Source organism: Maylandia zebra, linkage group LG6 (assembly GCF_041146795.1).
Source record: "Maylandia zebra isolate NMK-2024a linkage group LG6, Mzebra_GT3a, whole genome shotgun sequence".
In the NCBI taxonomy this organism is placed as follows: Eukaryota; Metazoa; Chordata; class Actinopteri; order Cichliformes; family Cichlidae; genus Maylandia; species Maylandia zebra.
The window spans coordinates 13,094,354-13,103,625 of NC_135172.1; the positions used below are offsets into that span (position 1 = coordinate 13,094,354).

The following is a 9,272-nucleotide window of genomic DNA, read 5'->3' on the forward strand; positions in this document are numbered from 1 at the left end:
TTTTTTTAGCAAAATGCTTTTTTTGCCCCTTCCTGATTTCTTATGTTTTAACATGTTTGTTACATTTACATGTTTCCGATTTCAAGTGTTAACACAGATGGTCAGAGACAGAGGTCTGGACAGCTCTTTCCCTTTATTTGTATTTATTCAGGTTATTTTTATACTCAAAAATCCATCCACAAGCTTCAACGCGTCCAGAACTCTGCTGCCCGTATCATCACCAGGACCCTGCGGCTTTTAGTCAGGTGCGGCTTTTCTATAGATTGTCCATGATTTTTGTGATATCGTAAGACGATTTGTTTTGTTTGTTCCGCTGTTGTACGGCACTACGTTGCCTGGCGGAAGGATCGGGGTTCAAGAGTGGTATGTTGGTCACATGTCCATCCGCCAGGCAACATAGTGCCGTACAAGTAGCGCGAAAAACAAACTTCAAAGTAGCGCTATGCGTTCAGCGGGAGTCGTGGATGACGAGCGGCGATAAACTTGCGAAAAGCAAGTTGTGCTCAACTCTACCGGTGGATTCTGACAGCGTGGAAAAGTGTGCAAACATCCACGATCACCAACGGATTTCGAAGGGCTGGACTGCTGCATGATGAAGAGGAGGACACCGCCACGACTCCGACACTGACAATGACAATGAGGATTATCTTTGGTTTTGAAAGTGACAACGAAGGAAAGAAGCTGAGAGTGGATGACGAAGCCATCCTGAGCCTGTTCGTTTCCGACACTGGAGAAGAGGACTTTGGTGGTTTTAGTGCGCAGGAAGATGGTGGTGAATGACTGACTTTTCTTCTTGTTAAAGCCGTGTCACTGCACCTGAGCCTAAAAGGTAGTCTGAATCTATTTTTCTGGTGTGCTGCAGGTTACTGTTATGTACTGCATTTGTTACTCATTTATGAAGCACAGCACATGTGCAAATATGTACCCATAACTTGATTTTCAAAATATTAATAAAAGGGGTGTGTCTCCAAACAGCCATCTCTTTCCTGACAATTCGCTTTGTGCATATTCTCTTACATATGATAAGTCAATATTGAAACACCTGCGGCTTTTGGTCAGGTGCGGCTAATGTATGTACAAAACAGGATTTTCCCCTGATTTTAGCTTGTGCGGCTAATATTCAGGTGCGCTTTGTAGTCCGGGAAATACGGTAAGCATATAAAACATGAAGTGTTTGTGAGGTTCATCTGCAGCACCTTTGTCTCTGTGAAATGTTTGCTAATTTAACATTTTCCCTCCTAAACAGGAAGGAGTTTGTGGAGGCCTATGTGAATCATGCCTTCAACACATCAGTGGAGAGTCTGTTCCAGGAGTTCAAGCGAGGCTTCTTCCTGGTGTGTGAGCAGGATTTGGTGAGGCTGTTTCGACCAGAGGAGCTGCAGGGAGTGCTGGTCGGCCAGGACGTGCATGACTGGGAAAAGTTCAAACAGGTACAGTCAGCCAAACAGACACAGGCTGTAGTTTCACAGCTGTCCTGTAGCACAATAACTGTGTACTGCATACTGTCAAAAGCATTCAGTCGGCTGCTTTAACACAAATATGAACTTGAGTCACATCTCAGTCTTAATCCAGACTTTTGTATGATAGTATAATATAATAGTCAGCCCACCCTTCGCAGCTATAACTGCTTCCACTCTTCTGGGAAAGCTTTCCACAAGGTTTAGGTGTGTTTATGGGAATTTTTTGACTATTCTTCCAGAGGTGCATTTATGGTGTTAGACACTGACGTTGGAGGAGAAGGCCAGGCTCACAGTTGCTGCTCTAATTCATCCCAAAGATGTTCTATCAGGTTGAGGTCAGGACTCTGTGCAGGCTAGTCCAGTTCTTCTACACCAAACTCACTCATCCATGTCTTTATGGACCTTGTATTGTGCACTGGTGCCCAGCCATGTGCACACATGCCCACACTTTACACTTGGCACAGTGCAGTCAGACAAGTACTTCTGGCAACCACCAAACCCTGACACATCCATCGGATTGCCAGTCAGAGAAGTGTGATTCGTCACTCCAGTAAACACATCTCCACTGCTTTAGAGTCCAGTGTTGAGATGCTTAAATCACTCCATCTGACGCTTTGCATTGTGTTTGTCAGTGTAAGGCTGGGATGCAGCTGCTCAGCCATGGAAACCAATGAAGTTTGGACATCTGTAACAACAGCAGACTGCAGATATTGGTGACTTAAGTGCACTATGAGCCTTAGCATCAGCTGACTCGCTGTCATTTCCAATTACTTCCACTTTGTTATAATATCACTAACAGCTGACTATGGAATATTTAATAGCGAGGAAATTTCATGACTGGACTTGTTGCACTGGTGCATCCTATCACATTACCATGCTGGAATTCATTCAGTTCCTGAGAGCGACTCGTCCTTTCACACATGTTTGTAGAAGTAGTCTGCATGCCTAGGTGCTTGATCTAATACACCTGTGTCCATGGAAGTGATTGGAACACATTAATTGAATGATTTGGATGTGTTAGGGAATACTTTTGGCAACATAGTGTATGCCTGACCTTACAAACTCTATGATTATAACAGTCATTTTCACTGTTTTCAGAACACAAGTTATGGTTGGAGATATCATGACCGCCACCCCACCATACAGATGTTTTGGGAGGTATTTGATGAACTAACTGAAGAGCAGAGGAAAGATTTCCTTCGTAAGTACTTGCTGAAGCCTCCGTTATGATATGTTACTGAAATCACACTGTATCATATAAAACATTAGATTTTTCTGCACTTTACCAAGATACATTAGAGAGCAGCATTGTTCTGATTAATATACTGTAAAGCTGCTTCTAGCTGGTGGACTGAGCCGCCTCACCTTTCACCTGGCTCACGTCACACACCTGGAGAGACTCGACCTCCACCTGTGTTGCCTCACGCGAGATGATCTAGAGGCTCTGAGTCAGTTGCTACCAATCTCACACGCCGGACACTAATCGCATGCTCGCTGCAGCAGTCATGTGACTCGTTGTTTTTCAGTCCAGGTGCTGCCCTCTCTCACTGCACTGACTGAGCTTGATGTGTCATCCAATAAGGAAGTGGGAGGTGTGGTCCACCTGCTGGTCTCCGCCCTCCCTGCGACACAAATGAGGCGGCTGCCATTCAACAGCTGCTACATGAGCAACGAGTCCTTCACTGCTCTGGGTAACACACACACACACACTTGTTTATTTATAGAAGTTTTCCTTCAAGTCATTCTCCCCGAATACCTCTTCCACCCTCTAGCCTGAAATGGTGAAAACTTTGTGTTTATGCATCAGCCCTGGCGGTGTCCTATCTGCGCACGGTGGATATTTCCTGGTGTAAAGTGGTTGGCGGTCACTTGGCGCTCCTGCTGGATGCTCTGCAGCCATCAGTCGTCAGCGAGCTCCGTCTTTGCAGCTGCGAGCTCACCACTGATGACATGCAACATCTGGGTAACTAACACACAATGACATTATACTTTTTCTTTTTTGGTCTGTAGTGGATCATTAGGCTGCATAAATGTATATTAAGACAAGTAAAGCCTGAAGGAAATTGATATTTCTTTCATTTATTTCATGCTGCCAGCATCTGTAGCTGTCGTATAAAACAAAACAATGAAACTATTCGGTGTTATTTTTGTCTCCATCAGAAACATTGTGAACAAAACAGTAAAGTGAACAGGCATAAAGTGATCAGTTATCAATGGGTCCTCTTCCTCTGTGCAGCTGCCGTGTGCAGACGGGGCTGTCTCTCCTCACTCCGTGCACTGGATCTGTCCTACAACAGCTTGGTGGGAGACAATGGTTGGTGCAGTCTGTTTGCAGCAGGAGGTCTGGGCTCTCTGGAAGACGTGGATGTCAGTTTGCGACCTTCAACCTCTGCTCCGTGCTCAGCCTGGCTGCCCGCTCTGCTCCGAGCTCTGCTGGCCTCTGGTGGTTTAACTCGTCAACTTATTGCAGCAAATTACAACCTCATGCACTCCTGACCCTTCGATATGCCTGCTGGGTGTGGCTTATCGTTCCAGCCTTAGTGCTTTCATTAGTAAACAGCTTTGTTATCTTTCTTTATTATCTCTCTTTTTGAGCGTTCATTAATTAATCTCTGAAAAATCTGAAGTACTGTACATCAGGAATAAATATGACCTCAGTGTCCTCAACATCATGATTGTTGTAGTCCAGGCCTTAAGCCTAAAGCTAAAAGTAAAAGCTTGAACCATAAAAGAGACAAAGTAAGTCATCGGTCAAACTGAACAGTCCTCTTTGTCAGAGTGAAGGTGAGGGGGACGGAATGACTGCTGTTTCATGTTGACTGGTTTCACACTTTAAGCAGCTTTGAAACTAAAACTAAACTTCCTTCCTCTTCCTTTGAATCTTCTTTGTACTTGTATTGTGTGTGTCCGGCCTGAAAAACATTTAAAGGAAAATACAAATACCTTCTGTATCATCACACACACACTTGTGCTGTATACACTTGCATGGAATATTCATATTCATATAACTCTACAAAAAGTAATTTCCAGAAACTTAAAAGTGGACACACCTTAACTCACAAACTGACCTAATTACAAAGACATAGCTTTTATAGTGGTTTGGCCTAACCATTTACACACAAAACAAAAACACAGTAACATCAACTAAGCACAAAATAACACAAGTAAACCTAAACCACTCCTGTTCCTGATAAGCACATGGTTGGTCCTTCTGAGCAGGCATTTTGAGTCCTCAGCCACGCCTTTTGCCCAGACAGGAAACAACCACCAACCAAAACAAGATAACTCAAAGAAAGAGAAGCATAATTAATATAACAGAAAACATTTTCATAATATCAGTGTTAGGTTTAACCAAATGATTAATGAATTATATTAAAGAAGAAAACTGCAAAACAAACTAATAAAGTGAACAAATGGCCTGATTTACCCATGTGTGGCTGATGCCATCACAGCTGCATCAAAAACAGTGACATATTCTCTGATTTAAATAAATACATAAATAAACACTTGGTGACCTGTCAGATATGAACTGACACAGAGTCCTTCTTTAACTTGTGAAGCAGTTGGGGACATGTCCACCAGAGGGCACCATTATTATAGTTCTTGATCTCAGAAGCTGGTTATTTAATGCAAAAGTCAATGTTGTTTAGAGATTTCACCACTTTTTTACTGAGCCATCCTTCAGGTATAAGTAAAATCTTTCTATTTTTTTTTCCATTTTTCTCTGACTACCCATTGTCAAGACAACTCACGATAACTGGGGTTATTTGAATCATTATGATATGCCAGGTTTTTACTAACTCGTTTGTATACTGTTACAACTTGATTTTACAAATTGTTTCTACTCTTTGATCTGTTTATCAGCTCCACAAAAAAAAGTTTTCACAGGTTAGATGAATCAAATAAAACACTGCATTTTTAAAAAGTCAATACTTTGAGTGTATTTTATAACAAGAGAAACATAAAATCAACATTACATAAGTAGTGAGTAAGTAATTGATATTTTTCCACATTTTCCCAAATGTATAATATTTCAATTACACAGTATTCCCCAGGGAATGAGTTTTGCAGTGACAGCTCCTGACACATATAGGGACCAATTTGGGACCTTCCACCTCTCCTGCAGTTTTGCCTTCTGCCCCTGAGACTTCTTGAGTTTGTTGGGTTCCTGCTCTCTGATCTTGCCATTAATTGACAAACATCTAACAACTGTGGTCCTCTGTCCTTGTAAACTACCACTTTGTCTGGTTGGCTGGCAAGAGTTAGAGGTTTACAGGACAGCTGAATGATCTATTTTAATTAGCAGCACAAACTGTTGCAGGACCCCAAATGAGGAAATCATGGATCAAAAAAAAGGAAAAAGTATAAGTAGACTGGGGAAACAAAGACTGGGGAAATTCAATTGTTTTATTACAAACATTCCTAAAAATCATTCCCACACTGTCTGAAGCTCCTTTTAAAGTAGCAGTGCACTGTGAATGAAGGCAATTCTACAAGAAGGTCACCAAACATTATTAGAGCTGTGATGGAAAATTTTAAGTGTTTTGACCTTTTTGACCTTGTGTTAAATTAATATGGCTGAATAGAAGGCTCAAAAATATCTTGTTTTGTCTTCATATAACCCTCGATTAAGATATACTTGTGTTCTGTGAACACAGCAGGTAGATAACTTGCTCCTATAAATGATGAATTAACAACAAGTTGTTAATTCATTTTTCAAACACCAAATTAAAATCTCACAAAGACAACTTATTTATAGTGTGCAGATCAATTTATATCATATTTCCATAACAATCTGGTGTCAGTGTAGTGGGATCCCTTGGCTGATCTAAAGCTAGCATGGTGGTGATGTCTTATCATGTAAGGCAGCCTTTCCAACCTCAAATCTCACATAGTTGTTAGATGAGACCAAACATGATGACAGCGAACACCTCTGTTGGAATGGCTATGAATGGACCATGTTGTCCAGTAAAAGAAGAAATTTGGGATAAAAAGTATAAAAAAAAAATTGCTGGTGAATGTAAGATGCCTTATTACAGAAGTGAGAACGTCTCCACTTTTCCACTTCTGTACATAAAAGCTTTCTTCTCACTTTCACCTTTAAAACAGGAAAAGTGTGTTTTGTGCCTTCTGGCTGAAAACACAGTATCAGTGAATACATCGCCATGCACAACATGAGAATGTGTAAGTACAATAAAAGATTACAAACATTTCCCGAAACTACCTCAAAGTAACTACATACAGTAAAATTACTTACAGTGTAATTTATGTTTCCTTTCCATCTCTTTGTTAGAGGTCTGTCTTGTGGTTTATGTCTCTGTGTTCTCTAGTTGTTCTGTCTCCCCTGTCAGCTGTATCCCCTTGTCAAGTTCCCGTCTCTGTGTTATGTTTCCTGTTTTACTTTGAAAGTCTGTGTCTCATGTAAATGCATCTGGTTTTGCTTCCTTTGTCTCGTTAGGCCTGATTTGCCCCAGCTGTGTTTCCCTCCTGTTACCCATTCCCTGATTGCTCCCTCTGTGTATTTAAGCCCTGTGTTTCTCTGTCTGTGTTGTGATCTACTGTTTATGATGCTGTGTGGGCTGGCTGTTTGCCAGAGTTTGTTTTTGGAGTCTGAGTTTTGGTACCGTTTTTGAGTTCCTGTCTGTCTCTGGAGTCTGCACTTTGGGTTAGTGATGGGTAAATGAGGCCTCGTGAAGCGTTTCAGCACATTCCCCAAATTGTATCGATACTGTGTTGACACAGTGTTGCTGTTTTGCTCCATACTGACACCTGCTGGACCTTAAATATCATTGCAGGCAACTTACTTGAGACTCACAACAGACACGGATTCAAATACCTAGTCATACTTGTATATACTGTAAGGTATTGTACTTTCCATGGAATCATTTTATATGTTTTACATTGCAAACATTGCAGACATCATTAAAATGGAAGTATTGTGAATATAATATTACCCATTTAAATGTAATTGACTCAGAGTTTATAAATTTCTATTCAGAAAAATAAGTATATCCAATGTTTTTGCATTCAGTCTACTGCGTTTTTTTTGGGGGTTTTTTTTACACCATTTCCCCAGCTTTGGAAATCTCACAGGCACAGATGAAGCTGGGGTACAAAAACTGTAAAGCCAGGTGGAAAAGGTTCAGATAAGATGTCTTCCTATTCCCCCAGTACGTTAAAGGATCCTGTGATCTTGGAATGTTTCTCTCCGACACTCTCCACAATACTAAGGGGTTGGCAGTCCTTTATAATAACATTCAGGACTGCCTGGCCCAGAACAGTATTCAGACTGGTTAAGCTGTTCAGTGTCAATATAGGCCGACCTGTGTTCATTATCGGTGTGATTGTTTCCTCATTTTCATGTTTGGCTCTGTAATGCCTAAACACTGAGGAGGTGCTTGTGTTTATGTAAAAAGCTCCGCAGAACAGATGCGACATTTAACCTGCATAAAATGAAATAAGTAATTTACACTGCAAGTCACATTATTGTTTTTCCTGTTCTGATAGATTACACTGAAATAAAGACAGACAAACTATTTGCAGTTAAAAGCTCAAAATGATCCCACACAGCAGAAACTTTTCTTTCGGGCTCCATTTTGTTATGGAGAGATGTGTATTTATTTATTTTTTTTTATCTTTGCGAGAGTAATTTTTTGTTTTTTTTGGTGGCGACTCGTTCCGTTGACAGATGCGGACGCGATACCTTCTAAACACAGTTTGGCGCGTTGGCAATGAGCGATACAGCAGCTGTATCGATCACGTGACTTTTCTTAAAGCGACGCCCGCAACGATACAGGCTTCACTCTGTGAGCTTGATACAAGCGTCGGTGCGTCAGTGTTGCTGGACCCATCACTACTTTGGGTCCTTTTCCTGCCTGCACAAAGCCATTCCTTAACAGAAGATCGTGACCAGAACATGGACCCCGCAGACTCTCTTTCCTCTGAGTTCAACGCCAAGATGATGCGGATGGTGAGTCTGCTCGACTGCATTGCCCAGTCACAGGATTTACGGACTATGGCAGTTGGGCTAAGCACAGTAGATGCTATCATTAGGCATAACCCTCAGCTTACTCAGTTTGCTAAGGACACTAAGTTGGCTGGCACCATTACTGCCTGGAGAGAGCAAGTTAGGGCTGGTGAGCTTGCTCTCTCACTCACTAAATCTTCCCCATCGCTGATTCAGCAAGACACACACTCTCCACCTGCCTCTACGCTGCCATGGACTTCCTCTCCTTCCACACGCCAGCCGGGACCTTGTTCACCTGTCCATTCACCAGCCTCTTTCCTGGCAGCTATGTGGTCGGAGGATCAGGAGGAGGTCTCCATTTCTTCACCGGTTCCTGTTTTCTCATCCTGAAGGAAACGGCGCCCTTGCCACGGCCACTCCTCTCCCCAGTCATCTGTTCTGCAACCTGGTCCTGCTGAAGGGTCCGAGGGGCACGTCCGGCCTTCATCTGTTCCCGCTGGTGGTTCTGGAGAACCTCACCTGCCTTTGTTTGCCTCCGCTGGACGGTCCGAGGGGCCTGTCCAGCAACAGCAACCTGCCTCTGCTGGAGGGTCCGAGGGGCCCGTCCAGCCTTCTGCCTCCTCGTCTGGTGCAGCCTCAGCTACAGCTTCAGCTCTGCCTGGTCCTGCCCGGCCTGCCCGTCCTCGTCCTGCTCGTCCTCGTCCTGCCCGGCCACTTTCCAGGTCGTTGGCTGGACATCATTGCTGTCGTGGTCGGCCTCCGGATCTGCTCCGTCACGGTCGCTGGCTTCACGGTCGACCTCCTGAGCCGTTTTCTGGACTCTTGGGCCGTCGACCTCTGGGCCA

General features: G+C 43.0%; 1 long non-coding RNA gene across 1 annotated transcript; it reads left to right on the forward strand.

Annotated features, from left to right (window-relative positions):
• Positions 1 to 233: 233 nt before the first annotated feature.
• LOC143418962 (uncharacterized) lies at positions 234 to 2,649 on the forward strand. Its single transcript, XR_013098908.1, has 3 exons — positions 234 to 829; positions 1,247 to 1,430; positions 2,559 to 2,649. It is a non-coding gene; the product is annotated as an uncharacterized LOC143418962 (long non-coding RNA).
• The last annotated feature ends 6,623 nt before the right edge of the window (positions 2,650 to 9,272 follow it).